General features: G+C 36.8%; 1 pseudogene; it reads left to right on the top strand.

Moving 5' to 3' along the window:
• Positions 1-697: 697 nt before the first annotated feature.
• LOC141517287 (T-complex protein 1 subunit zeta-like) overlaps positions 698-21,850 on the top strand; it is a 44,104-nt pseudogene continuing 22,951 nt past the window's right edge.

Below are 21,850 nucleotides of genomic sequence, written 5' to 3'. Positions count from 1 at the left end.
CTAAATGCTTTTGGTCCATGAAAGCCAGGCTGAATGCTTTTGGAAAACACCAAGAGATGGTCAGAATTAGCAAATGCTAGTCTTCTGGAATTGCAGTTCCCCCAAAACAACCGTTGACTACATTGTTTTTGAAAAGCAGTTGTTCATCTGTTTATTGATCCCTAGTTGCTACTGAACAGATGCCACATAGCCATACAAATCTAGGTTGTCTATTATGAGTTACAGGATGAATGATAATCCCTCTTAACAAAATGGGGAGGTCACATTGTTAAATGAAAATGGTACATTCAAAATCACTCTTGCCTGAGTCCTTCACTCACCACCCCCATGTTGGTGCTTTTTATAGACAGGTTGACAATATACCTGAATCCAAGATTCTTAGGCTAGGCCCTAAATTCCTGCTCCTCCGATAATTCAATCAGACCCATATCAACAACCTCTAATCCAGTAGCAAAAGATACCCTAAAAATGGGTATCATCCCAGTGGGCTGAATGCTATAGAAACATGAAAAAGATTTGAGGGATGGAGCAGAGATTTTTATCTGCCCTTATTCCTTTGTGGTGGGCATAGGACTAGCCAAGTGGAGTGTCACCTTGAGATAACAGGACAAAACAATCAAAGGTTCTCCCTTTTGGGATCAGAATTAATGGGGAGATTTTGTGGAAGCCTCCCACAGTATGAAGTAGCTTATAAGACATGTTATCAGGCATGAGAGGTATTATATACTAAACAACCAAAACTGGAGCAATTACAAGAGCAGAAGAGCATGTGGCATGGGTCCACTGCCAATATAGATATTGTATAGTGATGACATATTGTAATGGGTATGGGATCATGTGATTCTATGGATAATGCAGCTATTCTTGCCCCAATCAAATTCTTTGTGCCAGATGGAGCATCCACATAACCCAAGTGGTCCTCAGTATGTCCCCTACTAGCAAATGGCACTCTTTCATCTCAAGGCAAGAGTCTGCCCTTTCTAATCAACTTCTACCTTATCATGTACCCAACTGCCCAAAAGTCACATCTGTGATGAATCAGTGCCATCCTAGGAAGATTAAGACCTCTCTGGTCTAGTGATTTCACAATTATAATGTAGAACTTAAACAGGCTAGATAAAATCCTCAGCTTTCCTTATATCTTTTTTTTTTTAGGTTTTTGCAAGGCAAATGGGGTTAAGTGGCTTGCCCAAGGCCACACAGCTAGGTAATTATTAAGTGTCTGAGACCAGATTTGAACCCAGGTACTCTTGACTCCAGGGCCGGTGCTTTATCCACTGTGCCACCTAGCTGCCCCTATATCTTTTTTAAAAGACTCTCCAATCTTTCCCAGGCTAGAAGTGCAAGAGATTATTCAATGGCCTAATTCCACTTCTGATTGGCAGAAAAACTTTGACCTGTTCTGTTTCTGATCTGTACTGGTTTGCGCCTTCTTAGAAAAACTTGTAGCCGCTACTCCCAGGGGTTCATCAAATTGATGATGAACTTAGTACAGATACCTATTTAATTTAGCCTACAATAGCTCATAATTCCCCAAGCTCAAGAGATTGTCCAGCCTCAGCCTCCCTGGGAGTTGGAATTACAGGCATGTGGTACCATACCAGTCTCAATTTTCTGCAGTATTTGTTCTTCACCATCAGTGTCTAAATTGATAGTGCTGTCTTCAAGATGAGGAAACTGGGGTTCAATGATATTAAAAGACTTGCTATAGAATACCTAGTCAGTAGCAGAAATAGGAATTAAGAACCTTTTGATTTCCCTGCTGAGATGTTCACTGCTCCCCATGCTTGAGCAAACCTTGAGGGGAAATATTTATGTGTCGTCACCCCACCACAACAAATGAATCCACATTTACAATGACATTTTGATTTTCTCTCCACTTATTTCAGTGAGCCTAAGATACAAGGAGGCAACCACAGCCTCAGGTTACAGATTCCAGGCTTTGCTGTTTGACTGGGAAGCAGAATGTCTGGGATCCAACCAACAGCCAACTAACTGTGCCCGAACAAGGGAGCTTCGTATGTTTAAAACACACCTTGTAGAGTGCTGGGAGAAGCCAGACGTCCTAGACTGGCCCATCCTGTCTGATGTACATAGCAATGTCTGTTCACTCTTCCACTAGAGCCACTAAGGAAAGGGGCCAGCCTTCATTGCCTCTCGTGATCTTTTCACGATTATATGATGCATACCCAATAGAGCAGAGAAATATATAGAATAGATATAAATGTAGATATAGGTAATTTATTACTTACCCTCTAAACAAATAATGTTCTCAATTGGTGGTGCTGGTGTTTGTTCTTCATTCTCCAAGAAGACCATGACATCAGGGAGGTGATACCATAACAAGCATATGAATTGGATTTGAGTGAGGGGATGCTGTGCAAAGTCACCAGCCTCACTTTCTCCTCCAGTGGCCACATATGAATCAGGACCACTGAGATGGCCCTGGATACAAGGGAATCAGGGTTAAGTGACTTGCCCAAGGTCCCAGAACTATAGGGTCTGAGGTTAGATTTGAACTCAGGTCCTCCTGACTCAGGGCTTGTGCTCTGTCCACGAAGCTGCCCTGCTCAAATGATCTATGTATATGTCTGACATAGCTACAACATATGAATGTATTTAAATTTACATAAATTCTTTTAGCATGTTTTTTTTCCCCTAAGCAGATCTTTCATTTCCTTAGTATAGGGAATTCCTGGTGAAGCAATTCTTTGGATTAGTAATCACACCTGTTTTGTCACAAAGAGTTGCTTGGTGGTACTACAGGCACCATAACTTGCCCCAGGATTCCACACCTAGCATGTGTCATAGACACTCAATTTTCCTGACTTGTCCCTTCCTCAAACTTTTTTTTTTAACTCTTCCTTCTCGTAGTTAGGTGGCTCAAGGGACAAAGCACTAGACCTGTAATCAGGAAGAGGCTCAATTTCCCTGTGCACTTTGACTAGCACCCTCACATGCTGGCTAGAAATTACTTTTTTTTTCCTCATAGGGGTGGGGAACCTGCATAAATCTAAACTATTAAACAAATTTTCCTTTAGGAACTTCATTCCTTCCTGAGTAGATCGTCACTGGGGAATTGGCTGCAGCAAGAATTTATCTTTATGGAGCCAGATGTGAATAACTCCCTGTTTTGTTCACCTGAAAAGGGACAAAAAGTAGTCTCTGTCTAAAGTTTTTAGAACAAGATCAGTAAAAGTAAAAAGACAGAGCCAAGACCCATGCCCTTTGTTTACCCTACAGGGTCTATTTATATTCCTCCCTCTCCTCCTCCTCCCTCCCCTCCCCTTCCTCTGTTTCCCTTCCTTCCCTTCCCTCCCCTCCCCTTCTACCTTCCCTTCTCCTCTCCTCTCCTTCTCTCCCCTTCCCCCTCTTTTCCTTCCCTTCCCTCCCCTTCTACCTTCTCTTCTCCTCCTCCCCTCCCTTTCCCTTCCCTTCCCTCCCCTCCTCTCCCTTCCCTTCTCCTTTCCTTCTCCTCCCCTTCCCTCCCCTCCCCTTTCCTCCTTTCCTTTCCTCTCTTCTCTCTTCACTTCCTCTCCTTTCTCAAAACATATAAAGACACATTTCATTAGTAAATAACCTTAATATTACAAAGAGCTTTCACTTGTATTTCCTCAGTGAAGCTTTACAATTATTTGGTGAAATAGGTAAAGCAAATATTATCTCCATTTTACAGATGAGTAAATTGAAGTTCAGAGAAGTGACTAACCCAAGGTCACATTGAATTAAGTAGCAGAGTTAGGATAAAATCCCAGCCTCCAGGACATTATAATTTAGGGCTTATCAAAGTAATATCTCTCAGTCTTAGTATTTTAATTAACAGAAACTTTTTATTAGTTTTATTAGCAGCAGCTGAGAGTGCACTTAATAATGGGTATTCAATACATAAAAAATATGCATTGAGGTGTGCTTAGTGATGCTGAGAGATACAAAGAAATGATAAGCAGTAAATGTTGTGAATAGCATTTCAGTCTTGTTCACTCCCTCAGTAAATCTGATTATGTCTTTATATAAATGCTATTTGAGGACTTTTTATCTCCCTTATTGTATGCCTCTGATATAGATGGCCATTGCATATCTTCTTTCCAGATACACTGAGATTCCAGTTGAACTTCATCAATGAGGTCCCTAAGTTTTATCTTCATTGTTTGGCTCTTGGCAACTACAGGTATGATGGAAACATGAATGAAGATTAAAATGATGTATATGTCGGGGACAAGGGGACAGAATATAGCAGATGAACTTTAGAAAGATATAGCCCATTTCTAAAAACATGGATTTAGAATTTATAGATCAAATCCCACTGTGGTGAAATCTGAAGGGACTATACAAGTTATTTTGCTATATCAGATATAATGTGAAATAAAGAATCTACTATTTTAAAAAAAAAAGTGTTTTTATAGAAAAATCTGTATTATAATGGATTTGTATTAAGAATATCTAAGTGAAGAAAATTCTCTTTTCAGAAAGCATATTGTTCAGTTTAATGAAGGCCTTTCTACCAATAGTTTAGAGTAGAAACATTTTTATCTTTTAGTCATGAGTCCCTTCCTACTGGCAAACTACTTTTCTTAAAAAAAAAGATTTTATTGATTATTTTTATGTTATTTAATATCTCCCAGAGTATTCTCTTTCCTTTCCCCTTCCAAAGGGCCATCCCCTAAAAAAATTTTAAAAAAGAAAGTCAGTTTTGCAAACTAGCCAACATACTGAAAAAGTCTGATGTATTCAATGTTCTACATCTGTGATGCCTCACCTCTTCAAAGAAGTAAGTGGTAAGGGGCTGGCAAACTTTTCTCTTTTAGATATTATGTAAGCTAAACATTCTATTTAAAAGTCCCATGTGAAAGAACTTCCAAAAGAAGTTCTTATAGGATAATTTTTTTTCTGCCATAGTAGACCCCAAGTTTTTCTTTTCTGATGGTCTCTATGTACCTTCCTAATGGTCAGAAGAAATTTTCACAAAGATTCCATAATTTCTTTATAGCATCCCATGAGTTAATCATTATTACAATATTTTTAACTCCCTGTGTTTTCTCAGTTTTGTGTCACATTGAGGCTCCCAGATTACAGGTGTGATATTATAAGGCAAGAGGGAGACTAGAGGTTAAATGATCATTTTTCTAGTCAGTAGCAGAAATAGGAATTAAGAACCTTTTGATTTCCCTGCTGAGATGTTCACTGCTCCCCATGCTTGAGCAAACCTTGAGGGGAAATATTTATGTGTCGTCACCCCACCACAACAAATGAATCCACATTTACAGTGACATTTTGATTTTCTCTCCACTTATTTCAGTGAGCCTAAGATACAAGGAGGCAACCACAGCCTCAGGTTACAGATTCCAGGCTTTGCTGTTTGACTGGGAAGCAGAATGTCTGGGATCCAACCAACAGCCAACTAACTGTGCCCGAACAAGGGAGCTTTGTAGAGGTACCTGCTCAAGAACAGTTTAGACTAGAAAACCTCAGGCAAATCACTTTCATCATATATATATTTCATCATATTATCATTAATAATAAAATGGTAGCAAAGAGGTGATATTTTCAAATATTTTATTTTAAAATAAATTAAAACTGGGTACTTTTAAAATAATAAGTGAAGAACAATATTAACAAAGAGGTTAAGTAAATATTAAAAAGAGTTTGTACTAATACTAGGTTATATTCATACCAGGAATGCAGGTTTGAATTATTATTATTATTATTAGGACTCTAATAATAATAATAATAATAACAATAAATGAAAGTTTAATTCACCTCCCATTTAACAGCTGTTTAAAATTTGAAGAATACCATTTCCTTAAAACCTTTCTCAGTTCTTTTAATCAATTATCACACGGCAAGTTCTTCAGCATCCTGGTTGGCCTCCTGTTTGAAATGTGGTAAACAGAATTGACCATAACACTCCAGATAAGGTATGACCATGACAAAGTATATTGAAACCATCTCTTTAGTATTTAAAAAAAATTCTGTTTCATATCTCTCCTTCCCTTCTGTCTCTCTCCCATTGATTGAGAAGGCAAGCAATATGATATTGATTATACATGTGAAATTATGGAAATCATATTTCCATGTTAGCCATGTTGCAAAAAAATGAAACAAATTATGCTTCAATTTGAATTAAAAGTTCATCAGTTCTCTCTAATATTTTTCATCATGAGTCCTTTGGAATTGTCTTCGATCATTGTATTGAACAGAGTGGCTAAATCATTTATAGCATATATATACATACATATGTATATATATATATATAGTTACTGGGTACTGTTGTGGTCACTTCTCTCCACAACAATTCATATAGGTCTTCCCAGCTTTTCCTGAAACTATCCTGCTCATCATTTCCTTATAACACGATAATTTTCCATCACAACTGCATATCACAACTTGTTCAGTCATTCCCCTCAATTTCCAATTTTTTTGCTGTTACAAAAAGAGTTGCTATAAATTTTTGGGGGGCTTTATAAGCCCTTTCCTTTTTCTTTGATCTCTTTGGGATACAGACCTAGCATACACTCTCAATTCATATTGAGCAAGTAGTCCATTAAGATCTCGAGATCTTTTTCAGATAAATGTATCTAACCATATCTTCTCTATTTGTACTTGTGAAGTTAACTTTTGTTTTGTTTTTTAGGTTTTTGCAAGGCAATGGGGTTAAGTGACTAGGTAATTATTAAGTGTCTGAGGCTAGATTTGAACTCAGGTACTCCTGGGTCAGTGCTCTATCCACTGTGCCACTTAGCTGCCCCTGAAGTTAACTTTTAAACAAGGATAACATTTTACATTTATTTTTATTTTTTTTTTAGGTTTTTTTGCAAGGCAATGGGGTTAAGTGTCTGAGGCTGGATTTGAACTCAGGTACTCCTGACTCCAGGCCCGCTGCTCTATTCACTACGCCACCTAGCCACCCCCAATTTTACATTTATAATAAATTTCATCTTAATATACTTAACCCAATGTACTAGTAAGCCAAGATCTTTTTTTGGGGGGGGAGGGATTCAGGCTTTATCATCTAAATAATCTGTATACTTGATAATCATAACATTTACAGTGTGAACCATGTCAATAATAAACAACATTTGCTCTTGTCTACCCCTGTGCCATGATCCATCAAAGATCTCTAACAATGGATCCTTTATTTTTCCTACCAATTCTTTTGGTATCCTTAGATATAGTTCTGAGCTTGAATGATCAAGGGCAGTAGATGACTTTTATTTATTCCCTTTTTATCTTTGTTTTCAACTTCCTTCACACCTTTTCAAAAATAGGTTTCTTTTGATGCTTTTGCTTTTACACTGCCTTGATTGCTTCAAGAACTCCTTGAAAACAGACTGTTTTTTTGCCTTTTGGGGGTGTTCCTGATTCTTGATATGATGTTAGGTAGTAGGAACTTAATACATGCTTATTGATTGGCTAGCCATCTTTCCTCCTTGTCCATCTCAGAGATCCATCACATACAAAGAATTTAGAAAGAAAAAATCAGCAAAGCTATCAAGTACATCCAAAAAATCTGACATTATATGCAATGTTTTATACCCAGAGATTCCCCTCTTTTGCAAAGTAGTAGAAGTAAGTTTCTTCTCAAATCTCCGCTTTAAGGCTATGCTCATTCTCTGTAATTTTGCTAAATTCATTTTCAATTTTTTTCATTCTTTTTTTTTACTCATTGTATATATTATTTTCTCATCTCTGCTTTCTTCACATTGCATTGGTTGATGTTTTTCCATGCTTGTCTGAATTAAATATTAATTATGTGAATTAATAATTAATTAACAGTGAATTAATACATGATTAATGGGCATGTAAGATGTTAGAGAAGACTAGTACCTCTGGTGTGAGGACTTCCAAGTCCTTTTCAGGGCTGCTTTCTACCTTTGGTGCCCACCCAATTCACCCAACTCTTACCTGTGACTCTAAGAAGCTGTAAGATTTGCATTGACCTCACCCTGGTAAACCATTTTGGGAGACAACTAAACCAGATTGAGGTTAATTGAAGTGTAACAAATCCATTGGCTAGGTAGAGGATGTCTACACCAAGAATTGAAAGACTTTCCTCAATGGAACAGGCAGATAGAACATTTTTTCCCCCTAGATGACATGAGAACAGCTGAAGTACTTAGAGCTTGATTAGACATCAACGACACTAAGGTAATCCACTGCATTCCAAGCCATCATGAGTCACCTTGATTTTTTAAGACTACCACTGGACTTTGAGGACTCAGGAAGAGAGAGAGAGAGAGAGAGAGAGAGAGAGAGAGAGAGAGAGAGAGAGAGAGAGAGAGGTCACTGACTTCTCACAATTCTGCTCCATTCAAATCCAATTTATGAGCAAGTCAAAAGATATCACTATGCCATTTTACTATTTTTTACCTCAAAGTCCTTTATTGACATGCAAATGACAAAGCAGCAAGTGCACATTGCCATCAATGCAGTAGCTGACCTTGAAGCCAAGTTGATCCTCTTGAAGGCATTTGATAATATGACTGAAAGCATCATGCTAAAAATTATGAGAGCAAGGACACATCCTTGTTTCATTTCATTGAAGACTGGGAAAACTTGAGAGCATCATTTACTATCCAGAATCTGGGCTAGCAGGCCATCATGAAAATGCCATACAGTGCTGATGAACTTCTCTGGGCAGCCAAATTTTGACATAATTTTCCATAATCCCTCATGACTGATGGTATCAAAGGCCTTGGTCAGATCTACAAATGTTGTATACAGACCTCTGTTCTGTTCCTAGCATTTTTGCTGGATGGACTATTTCTCAACTCTTTCTAAAGTCACACTGGCTCTCAGGAAGGTGACCATCTTCCAGGTGAAGGATCAGTCTATTAAGAAGGACTCTGAAAGATGGGAGAATTCTGGCCAAGATGGCAGAGAGTAACCAGGCACTGTCCTAAGGTCTCCTGGCTTTCCCTCAGGACTAATGTGAATCAAACCTCTAATAGAATTTAAATCTACAAAATCCAGAAAGAACAAAGAAAAAGAGCATCTCCCAACAAGGTCTGTCTTAGGAGAATGTGGGTGAGCTGGAGGCAGAGAGGTAAGAGCTGGGTCTAACCTCAGAACAGCTGCAGAAGCTTTTGGCTTTGTAAGTGGGCAGGAAAACTCCAGGGAGGTTGGATGGAGAGTTCCAGTATAGCAGCTAGACATTAATTCAGTCAGCTCCACTGGTCTGGAAGACCAGGGCCATGTACCCTATATTTTCAGCAGAGTCCATATGTTTCCAGTTGAGCCCCACTCCCCCATCCCTGTGAGAGAAAGGGACTCTTCCCAGAGCAAACACAGTTAACAACCCCCTCCTCCCCAAGTGTGGGCAGCAGATCTCTCTCAGCACTGAGTGAATAATGAGATTAACTGTAAAGCCCAAGGGTCTAGCACACATTGTTCAAGGATAATTCAGATCTTGTTGCCCCCCCAGCCCCCCCAACCTAGGGAGTTGGCTACAAATCAAGGTCAAAGACTCTCCATAGAAAGTAAGCAGCATCCCCTACTGACTAGCCCACTTGGAGTTACTAAGCCCAGTGAACAAAGCCTCTAGGGTTTTCAAAACCAAAGGTCTGTGAACCAGCCCCTCTCCCAACACAAGATCCTAGGAAAATGAAGAAAAGCCATTGGGGGCATTAAAAGCTACCTTGAAGGCAAAGACCCTAACTCAGAGAGAGCTAGAACTTTTGAGAAGAATATGAATTGTTCTCCAGCCCAGAAAGACTTCTTAGAAGAGATAAGGAAGGAGTTTAAAAATCAATTGGAAAAACTGGGAAGAGAAACCCAAGAGAAAATTAATACCTTGCAAGGAGAAAAAAATCCTTGGAAAATACAATTGGATGAGTGCAAAAAGAAAAGAATTCTCTCAAAACCACAACTGCAAAAACCACAACGGCAAAAGGAAAACTCCTTCAAAAATAGAAATGACCAATTGAAAAGGAAGCTGCAAAAGGTAAATGAAGAAAATTATTTTCTCTAAAAAAAGAATGGAATCCATGGAAACTAATGACTTCATGAGACAACAAGAATCTGTTAAACATAACCAAAAAATAAAAAAATACAAGAAAATGTGAAATACCTCATCAGCAAAACTACAGCTCTCATCAGATTTGGCTCAAAGAAAGATTAACATACACAAACTCAGTTAAGAAACTTATCTTACCTTTCAGATATTAAAAGGGGAAACAGGGTGGGGGGGAAGGGGAACCAACAGAAGGAAGGGAAGGAAGAAGAGTCAAAGGAAAAGGGGAAAGATAGGGGAGGGTGGATATAAGGGGGCAAATATACTGCAGGAGGTGGTATTCAGAAGTAAAATACTGGGGAATATGGATAAAGTGAAAAAGGAGGGGCAAATACAAAGAGAGGGAAGATGGCGTGAAGGGCCAAGAGTTAGTAATTATGAATTTGAATGTGAATAGGATTAACTCTCTCATAAAACATAAGCAAATAGCAGAGTGGATTAAAAACCAGAATCCTACAATATGCTGCTTACAAGAAACTCATTTGAAGCAGAGAGATACATAAAGAGTAAAGATAAAAGGTTAGAATAGAATATATTTTGCTTCAACTGAAGAGAAAAAGGCAGGGGTAGCAATCCTCATCTCAGACAAAGCAGCTGTTAAAATAGATCTCATTAAACAAAATAAGGAAGGAAACTATATCCTCTTAATGGTACCATAGACAATGAAGCAATTTCAATGCTAAATATGTATGCACCAAATCATATAGCATCCAGATTCTTAGAGGAGAAGCTAAATGATTTATAGGAAGATATAAACAGAAAAACTCTACTGGTGGGAGATCTCAACCACCCTCTCTCAGATTTAGATAAATCTAACCATAAAATAAACAAGAAGGAAGTTAAAGAGATAAATAGAATGTTAGAAAACCTAGACTTGACAGACCTTTGGAGAATATTGAATGGGGAAAGAAAGGGATATACTTTTTTCCTGCAGTACATGTCACTTACTCAAAAACTGACCATTTATTAGGGCATAAAAATCTGATAATAAAATGCAGAAAGACAGAAATAGTGAATATCTCTTTCTCAGATCATAATACAATAAAAATCATGTGTAATAATGGGCCATGGAGAGACAATTGGAAACTAAAAAACCTCATTTTAAAGAATGAGGTCCTACTAAAACAAAAAATTATAGAGAGAATTAATCATTTCATCCTAGATAATGACAATAATGAGACAACATACCAAAACTTATGGGTTACAGCTAAGGCAGATATTAGGGGATACATTATATCTTTAACTGTTTACTTGAATAATATAGAGAAAGAGGAAATCAATGAATTAAGCATGTAAGTAAAAATATTAGAGAGAGAACCAAAAAAAACCCCAATTAAATACCAAATTAGAAATTCTAAAAAGTAAAGGAGAAATTAATAAAATTGAAAGCAAGAAAACTATTGAACTAATAAACAAAACCAAGAGTTGGTTTTATAAAAAAAATAAAATTGATAAATATTTGTTTAATTTGATTTAAAAAAAGAAGAAAACCAAATTACTAGTATTATAAATGAAAAAGGTGAACTCACTACCAATGAAGAAGAAATTAAAATAATAATTCATAATTATTTTGCCCATCTGTATGCCAATAAATTTGATAATCTAAGTGAAATGAATGAATATTTATAAAAATATAAATTGCCCAGATTAAATGAAGAGGAAATTAAATACCTAAATAACCCTATCTCAGAAAAAGAAATTCAAGAAGCTATCATTGAACTCCCTAAGACAAAACCTCCAGGGCAAGATGGATTCACAAGTGAATTCTATCAAGCATTTAAAGAGCAATTGGTTCCAATTCTCTAAAAACTCTTTGGAAAAATATATGAATATAGAGCTCTGCCTAACTCTTTCTATGACACCATCATGGTGCTGATACCTAAACCAGGAAAGAGTCAAAACAGAGAAAGAAAATTATAGAACAATTTCCCTAATGAATATGAATGCAAAAATCTTAAATAAAATCTTAGTGAAATGATTACAAGTTATCACTAGGATAATACACTTTGACCAAGCAGGATTTATCCAAGGAATGCAGAGTGGTTCAATATTAGGAAAATTGTTGGTGTAATTGACTATATCAATAACAAACTAACAGAAATCATATGATTATCTCAATAGATGCTGAAAAAGCCTTTGACAAAAATACAGCACCCATGCCTACTAAAAACACTAGAGAGCATAGGAATAAATGGATTGTTCCTTAGAATGGTAAGTAGTATCCATCTGAAACCATCAACAAGCATTATATGCAATGGGGATAAGTTAGAGGCATTCCCAATAAGATTAGGGGTGGAACAAAGATGCCCTTTATCACCACTACTATTCAGTATTGTATTAGAAATGTTAGCTTCAGCAATAAGAGAAGAAAAAGAAATGAAAGGAATTGCAATTGGGAAGGAAGAGACAAAACTCTCACTCTTTGCAGATGACCTAGAGAACCCCATAAAGTCATCTAAAAAACTAATAGGAAACAATTAGCACCTTTGGCAAAGTTGCAGGATATAAAATAAACCCACATAAATCCTCAGCATTTATATATATTACTAACAAGATACAGCAACAAGAGCTAGAAATAGAAATTCCATTTAAAGTAACTTCAGACAATATAAAATACTTGGGAATCTACCTGCCAAGGCAGACTCAGAAACTCCATGAAAACAACTATAAAACACTTCAAACAAATAAAATAAGATTCAAATAACTGGATAAATATCAACTGCTCATGGATAAGACAGAGCTAGTACAATAAAAATGACAATTCTACCAAAATTAAACTATTTATTTAGTGCCTTGCCAATCAAACTTCCAAAAAATTATTTAATGAGCTAGAAAAAATTGTAACTAAATTCATATGGAGAAATAAAAAGTCAAAAATATCCAGGGATTTAATGGGAAAAAGTGCAACAGAAAGTGGCTTAGCCTTAGCAGGAAATGATAATAGTAATCAATTGTTTGATAAATCCGAAGAGTCCAGCTTCTGGGATAAGAATTCTCTCTTCCATAAAAACTGCTGGGAAAATTGGAAGTTAGTATGGCAGAAACTTAGATTAGACCAACATCTCACACCCAAGATAAGATCAAAATGGATGCAGGATTTAGACATAAAAGACAGTATCATAAGCAAACCAGAAGATCAAGGAATAGTTTACCTGTCAGATCTATGGAAAGGGAAGCAGTTTATGACCAAGGGAGAGATGGAGAACAACATTAATAGATAATTTTTACTATATTAAATTAAAAAACTTTTACACAAACAAAACTACTGTAGCCAAGATCAAAAGAAATCTGGTAAATTGTGAAATAATTTTTGCAACCAGTATGTCTGACAAAGGACAGAGAACTGAGCCAAATTTGTTAAAAAACAAGCCATCCCCTAGTTGACAAATGGTCAAAGGATATGCAAAGGCAATTTACAAATGAGGAAAACAAAGCTATCCATAGTCATGTGAAAAATTGCTCCAAACCATTACTGATTAGAGAAATGCAAATTAAAGAAATTCTGAGGTACCATCTCACACTTATCAGATTGGCCAATATGACCAGAAAAGACAATGTTCAATGTTGGAAGGGATGTGGTATATATGGGACACCACTACATTGTTGGTGGAGCTGTGAACTCATCCAACCTTTCTGGAGAGCAATTTGGAATTATACCCAAAGGGCAACAAAAATGTGCATACCCTTTGATCCAGCTATACCACTACTGGGTCTATACCCTGAAGAGATCATGAAAAAGGGTAAAAACATTCCTTGTACAAAACTATTCATAGTAGCTCTGTTTGTGGTAGCAAAAATTTGGAAATAAGTGAATGTGCATCAATTGGGAAATGACTGAACAAATTGTGGTATATGTATGTTAAGGAACACTATTGTTCTAGTAGAAACCAAGAAGGATGAGATTTTAGAGAAGCCTGGAAAGACTTGCATGAACTGATGTTGAGCTAGGTGAGCAGAACCAGAAGAATATTGTACACACTAACAGCAACATGGGGGTGATGATCAATCTTAATGAACTTATTCATTCAATCAATTCAATAATAAGGGACAATTTTAAAGTACTTGTATAGAGAGAAAGAACTGTGGAGTTTAAACAAAGACCAAAGTCTATTACCTTCAATATTTTTTAAAAAGGGTGTTTTATGTACAACATAATTTTGCTGTCTCTAATATTTTATTTTCTCCTCAAGGATATGATTTCTCTCTTAACACATTCAATTTTAATCAATTTATAGCATGGAAACAATGTTAAGATTATCAGACTGCCTCCTCTTGGGGGATGAGGGAAGAGAAGGGAGGGTGGGGGAAAAATGTAAAATTCAAAATCTTACAAAAAATGAAACTATTGTATATAATTGGAAAACTAATAAAATATTAAAATAAAAGAAGGTCTCTGGCAAAAATCTTACCAGCAATGACTAAAAGAGAAATACCCTTGTGATTGTCACAAGACAATCTTTTCCCTCTACCTTTATAGAGCAGGACAATGGAGATGTCCTTGAATACTTGGGGGGATACCCTCTTCTTGTCATATAACTTGGAAAATTTCAGTAAATTTTTGGATGAGCTATAAACCCCCCACCTTGTAGATTTCAACTAGAATAGAATCAACACCAGGTGCTTTGCCACTTGAAAGGAATCTAATGGCATTCAAAAACCTCATCTTCAGTTGGAACTTCAGCTAGGGAATGATTGAATTCAACTTGATGTAAATTGTCAATGGCTTCTGCACTGATTGATGATGGTCTGTTAAGAACACTATGGAACTGTTCAGTCCATCTCTTTAGGATCATGCCCCTATAGTTAATCAATGTGGATCCATCAGCACTGAGTAGTTGAGATGCACCAAATATCTTTGATCCATAAATAGCCTTCAGGGCATCATAAAAGCATTTTGTTTAAATTTCATCTGATGTTTTCAGTCATATGTTATCAAACCACTTCTTAGAGGATGAACATGGCCTCAAAGTCAGATACCTCATTGATGACAAATTCTTCAACTTGAAAAGACTACAAGCCAAAACCAAAGTGGAGGGAGTATTGGTGCATGGTTTGCAGATGATTGTGCACTCTAATGCAGCCTTGGCTGCTGGGATGCAAGAAAATATTGATTGATTCTCTACTGCTTGTGCTCATTTTGGTCTAACAATTAATACCAAAACACAGGTGCTCTATCAGTCAGTCAATACCACACCATCCATTTGTGGAACCATCAATTACAGTAAATGGAGAAGTTTTGAGTACTATGGACAAGTTCACTTACCTTGGTAGTATCCTTTCCAAGGAGATACACATTGACAATGAGATTAACACATGAATTGCCAGAGCTAGCTCAATATTTGAGAGTCTACAAAAGGAATTATGGGAGAAAAGAGGTATTAGATTGACTACCAAACTGTAGGTATATAGGGCTGTTGTGCTGACCTCATTGCTATATGCCTATGAAACCTGGAACAGTCTACCAGTGCCATCTCAGGAAACTGAATTGCTTCCATCTAAATTGTCTTAGAAAAATTCTGAAGATCACCTGGCAGGAGAAGATACCAGACACTGATGTCCTTTCTCGAACTAGACTGTCTAGCACTCCAACATCAATACAGAGAGTGAAACTTTATTTATTTGTTTGTTTGTTTGTTAGGATTTTGCAAGGCAAATGGGGTTAAGTGGCTTGCCCAAGGCCACACAGCTAGGTCATCATTAAGTGTCTGAGGTTGGATTTGAACTCAGGTACTCCTGACTTCAGGGCGGTGCTCTATCCACTGTGCCATCTAGCCGCCCCTCAGAGAGTGCAACTTTGATGGGCTGGACAAGTTGTTAGAATGCCAGATGTATGCTTACCAAAAAAACATTTTATGGAGAACTCACACAGGTAAAGTACTCACAAGCAGGTCAGAAGAAACGATATAGGGCCTATCTGAAGATCTCATTGAAGAACTTTAGGATTGACGGTACAGTATGGGATGCACTGGCATAGGCCCACTCAGCATTTTGTGCCCTCATTAGAGGGTGCTGTGCTGTATGAGAAAGACAAAATTGAAGCAGCTCAAAGGAAATGCGACATATATAAGTTTTGAGTACCCACCCCAGGTATTCACATAGACTATTTGTGTCCAACCTGTAGTAGAGCATTCCAAGTTCATATTGGTCTGATCAGCAACAGTTGAACACACTATAATTTGTCTCAAATATAATGATGTCATTTTGGTCTTCTTCAATAACAAAGGACAAGCACCAAGTGCACATACACAATCCTGCACACAGGCATCCCATGAAATAGGGTTGACCCATAAATAGCCTTCAGGGCATCATAAAAACATTTTGCTCTGTTACTGAAACAGCAATGGAATTCAGTAGCCCCCTGGATGTCTGAGCAACCTTTCTTTTCAAGGATCACATGACTCACTTTCCAGTGTGAGGAAGGAGCTAGAAAAGATGCCCTAAAGATTGGCTAGTACACTCATCCCTGACCTGTTTACCTTGGCAAGCATGGATTCCATTCTGTGGCTGAAACAAAAAAAAAATGTACAAAGATTTTTGCAAAGATGATTCTATTGATATTTTAAATGTATATGTACTTATGGACAACATTAAATATGGGTTATTTGAAAGACAAACAGCTCTTGTTGTGAAAGGACTCAGCATGTATTACATCAAAAAAGCAGCCCTGAGTGAAACACAGCTAGCAAATGAGGGCCAGCTTACCAAAGTTGGAGCTGAATATGTGTTTCTGGAATGAATGCAGTGCTGGGGAACACTTTGAAGCTGGTGCAGGTTTTGCAATCACAACTAATCTAGTCAACAATCTTGAAATCCATTCCTAAAGTAGTGAATGACAGGTTTATGATAGTGCAATTGCCACTTGCAGGAAAATGTCACATCATTATCATCAATGACAAATTCTGATGAGAGCAAAGAAAAGTTTTATGAAGACCTGGAGATCCTCATCATCAGTGTGCTGAAAGAGACCAAGCTTAAAATTCTGGGTGACTTTAATGCAAGAATAGACACAAACTATCAGACATGGCAGAGAGTCTTTGGAGGCATGGAGTCAGAAATAGCAATAGCCTACTCCAGTGCTGTTTTCTGTTTCCCTAAATGCAACAAAATGTCATGGATGCATTCTCCCATCAACATTGGAATTTAATAAACTATGTCATTGTAAAGAGAAGAGAAAAACAGGATGTGACAATAATAAAGGTAATGTATGGCATAGCATGCTGGACCAATAATAGACTTATCCTCTGTAAGCAAAACATTCACATTCACCAAAACTGGCATTCCTAAGGCAAGATGACTTCCAGAAGACTTAACAAAAATTAGAGGTTTCTTCTACCATGAACAGCTTAGTAGGTGGAAAGCAGGGAGAGTGTAAATGCTCAGTAGATTCAGCTCAAAAAGGGAATGATATACAATTAGGTTTAGAATTAGGTTTAGAAATTTATCCTTCAGGGAAATAGGAGGGAAAAGGGGAAAGGATAGGGAGTCACATAGCAGTGAAACATTAATGAGGTGGTATAAGGGGAAAGGAAAAATAAAAGTTCAAATAGGGGGAAGACAGGGTGAAGAAAGAAAAAGTTTTTACACAAATAAAACCAATGCAGCCAAGATTAGAAGGAATGCAGAATGGGGCAACTAGGTGGCACAGTGAATAGAGCACTGGCCTTGGAGTCAGGAGTACCTGGGTTCAAATCTGACCTCAGACATTTAATAATTACCTAGCCGTGTGGCCTTGGGCAAGCCACTTAACCCCATTGCCTTGAAAAATCTAAAAAAAAAAAAGAAGGAATGCAGAAAACAAACAATTTTTACAGCTAGTGTTTCTGATAAAGGACTCATTTCTAAAACATATAGAGAACTGAGTCAAATTTATAAAAATACAAATCACTCCTCAATTGATAAATGATCAAAAGATATGAGCAGGCAATTTTCAGATAAAGTTGTCTATAGTTATATGAAAAGATGTTCCAAATCATTAGGGATCATAAAAATGTAAATTAAAACAATTCTGAGGAACATCTCACACCTATCAGATTGACTAAAATTTAAAAAAAAAGGGAAAATAATCAATATCAGATAGAATGTGGGAAAACTAGGACACATGCACTGTTGGTGGAGTTGTGAACTGATCCGACCATTCTGGAAAGCAATTTGAAACTATGCCCAAAGGGCAATAAAACTGCATACCCTTTGATCCAACAATTCCACTACTAGGTCTATATTCCAAAGAAATCATAAAAAAGGGGAAAAGACCATATGTACAGAAATGCTCTTTTTGTGGTGACAAACGGTTTCCACTGTGGTGGAAACTGAGGCAATGTCCATCAATTGGGGAGTGACTGAATAAGTTATGGTATAGGAATCCAATGGAATAGGTATAGGAATATGGTGTAGGAATCCACTGGTCCTGTAAAAAATAGAGGGGAGGCAACTAGGTGGTACAGTGGAAAGAGTACTGTCCTGGAGTCAGGAGGACTTGAGTTCAAATCCAATAAGTACCTAGCTGTGTGACCTTGGGCAAGTCACTTAACCCCATTGCCTTGCAAAAAGAAAAAGAAATAATGAGGGAATGGACTTTAGAAAAGTCTGGAAAGACTTGTATGATCTGATGCTGAGTGAAGTGGGTAGAAACAGGAAAATATCATCAACACAAGCAACAACATTATGAGATGATCAACTATGATAAAAGCAACTCCTCTTAGCAGTTCAGAAATCCAGGGAAAGTCCTGAAAGACCTGCTATGGAAAATGCTATTCACATTCAGAGGAAAAAGCTATAGAGTCTGAATGGAGAGCAAAACATACTAGGTTCACTTTTTCAGACTTCTTTTATGTTATTTCATTCTCTCTTCTGATCTCACCCCCCTTTCCTAATTCTTCTTTCACAATATTCCTAATGTGGAAATATATTAAATAGGACTATACATGTACAATATCAGATTGTTCACTGCCATGGGGGGGTGGAGGAAGAGAGGTAGAAAAATATGGAACTCAAAAGCTTGTAAAAGGATAAATGTTGAAAATTATCTTTGCATGTAAAATAAAATAAAATAAAAAATAAAGTTAAGAGAGGATAAGAAAAAAATAAAGATAGGAGAGAAGAAAAAGAACTTGCTGAAGAACTCAAGAAAAGGGAGACATTGATGTTGGACCACCCAATATGAAGTCCCCACATTCAAAGAAGGTGATTTGCTCTATGAGCAGTGAAGAATTGCTGTAGCTCAAAAGAAATATGAGATGTGCAAATTTAGCAATATCTCTACTCCAAATGTTTATTCTTATAAACTGTGACTGACCTATGATAAGTCTTCCAAGACTATCTTTCACATTGAATCAATTGACTTAAGTCTTTACATGTCTCTAAATAAATCATATTTGTCATTCCTTACAGGTTTCACTTCTCACATCAAGAAAAACAAATGGTTGGCAACTACAAAGCATTCAACGGTCTTCAACACAGAGCTTACTTTAGAGAAGGAGGAATTAATGAGTCAGTTTTTCCCTTTCCCTTTTCCACTTTCACTTTTTAAAAGGTTTTTTTGGTTGGGGGGAGGGTATGGTGGGAAAGCGCTAAGTGACATGAGGGGGAGAGAGATTACATATATATGGATTTAGCAGTATTTGCTAATATTTCAGTTTCAGCCATTCCAAGTAAATCATGGTACAATAACCCTTGTGGGAATAGAGCCCTACTGTATCTTGTTTCTAGGTCTTCCCTATCCCTCCCCCAAAAAATTCTGTTATAAATATTTTGGCATACATAGATTTCTTCATCTTTTTTATCTTATGAACCCTTTTGAAGATTTGGATCCTTTTTTGGAATATTTTTAATAAATAAAATGAAATATATAAAATTACCAAAAAATTATATTAAAATTCAATTATCAAATATATTTAAAAATCAAGGTCACAGACCCTAGGTTAAGAATCCATGGTATATATGCTACTTATTTTTTAAGTAATCCCTGGGAGCATAATCCCTCATTGTAGAATCTCTGTATTGAAGGTTATAGATATTTTAGTAATTTTATTTGTATAATACTCTGTTGTTTACCAGAATGGTTGTACTAATTCACAGCCATTAGAGTGCCTGTTTTTCTACAACTCATCTAATATTGTTCATTACTATGTCATCTCTGTCAATTTTCTGTGTATGAAGTATGAAGTATATGAATTGAAACCAGGATTGTTTTGATCTTCAATTTGCTTAATATTGGTGATATGTAAGTTTTTTTAATATTGGTGATATGGTTGTTAAGAGTTTGCAGTTCTTCTAAGCATTGTTCATTTTCAGGGGCAGCTAGGTAGTACAGTGAATGGAACACTGGCTCCGGAGTCAGAAGAACCTGAGTTCAAATCCAACCTCAGACACTTAAAACTTACTTAGATGTGTGACCTTGGGCAAATCACTTAACCCTGTTGTCTTGCAAAAACTAAAGGGAAAAAAAAACTGTTCAACATCTTTTACCACTTTTCCCTTAGAAAAAGGTTTTGAGCCTATGTGTTTTTATTTGTTGTCTATATAGTTTGGATACCAAAACCTTATCTGAGAAATTTTATACAAAGATTTTTCCCCTAGTTCACTACCTCCCTTATTATTTTAAATGAATTAACTTTGTGAAGTTTTCAATTTCATGTACTCAAAATTATCTATTTATCTTTTATAACTGCCTCTATCTCTTGTTTAAATTGCCTTTATTCTTTTCCTCTCTTTTATTTTTCAATCCTGAACTTGAACAGAAGAGTTTTTCCTATCCTAAAAGGAATATTCAAAGATAGGGCTTTAAAACTGAATATTCACTTCTCATCACTTGCTTGTTTAAAAAATCATAATTTCTACATGTAATTTTCAAAACTGTTCTGTTTGACTGCTTTTTCTTCTGTGCTTCCTTTTATTCTGTGTATTTTTAAAAAGTGTTGCAATGACCCTTTCTTTTAAGATCATTATTGCTCACTAAACTCTCCCCAGTAAGTGATCCATTCCAATTAACTAAGGGAAGGAAAACAGGAAAAAAAAATGTATCAAATAAGTGTAGTCAGCACAATGAATTTTCACAGTGGTAATATCCAAAAATGAAAACCTTTGTACTTTGTGGGTCCATGATATAATGGAAACTTTGTTCTAGGCATTCATGGTATCCTTATGGAATATCTATTTTTTTTCTCTTTGAATCTCTGCTTAAAGTTGTTATGGAGTTCAATTCACGATCTTTTTTTGATGCCAGATTGTGTTTGATTGGTTTTTAAATTTACTCATCTTTCTGGTTTGAGTTCAAGAGTTAGGACTTTGTGCCAGGGCCAGATCTGCTCCCTTGTTGAACTTTTGGGGAAGGTGGTCAGCTCTTATCCTGGGCTTCTTGGGTTCTTGCATTGACCTCCACTTCTCTGGTATTTTCCTTCACATGACTCTATGAGATTCAGAGCATCAGATCTTCAGGGCCCTCTCTGGCATCTCAGGATAGACAGCTAGGAACCTCAGGACCCTTAAACTGTTAGATTTTGAGGACTGCAGTGCCTCTCTGGTCAGCACTGCACTCATTATGATGGTTGATGTTACTCCTGTTCCTGAGTCTTTCCATCATACCAACCTTAGGACTTTCTGATCACTCTAGGGCTTCATCAGCAGAGCCTTCTGCTCTTGCTGTGCCAAGACTAGGTTTGTAGTTGATACCTGTATATAGCCAACTCTGATTACAGCACTGGGCTGGCTCTGACTTTACCACAGATGACTGACTTTTTGTATAATTCTGGGATGATATATATCACTAGATTTTTTTTAAAAAATCAATATTCAATCTGTTGCAAACTTTAAGGTTTTACTGGGATAAGTGAGGAGGAGTGAGAC

Source organism: Macrotis lagotis, chromosome 1 (genome assembly GCF_037893015.1).
Source record: "Macrotis lagotis isolate mMagLag1 chromosome 1, bilby.v1.9.chrom.fasta, whole genome shotgun sequence".
NCBI lineage: Eukaryota > Metazoa > Chordata > Mammalia > Peramelemorphia > Peramelidae > Macrotis > Macrotis lagotis.
This window is presented reverse-complemented; position numbering and strand designations above follow the sequence as displayed.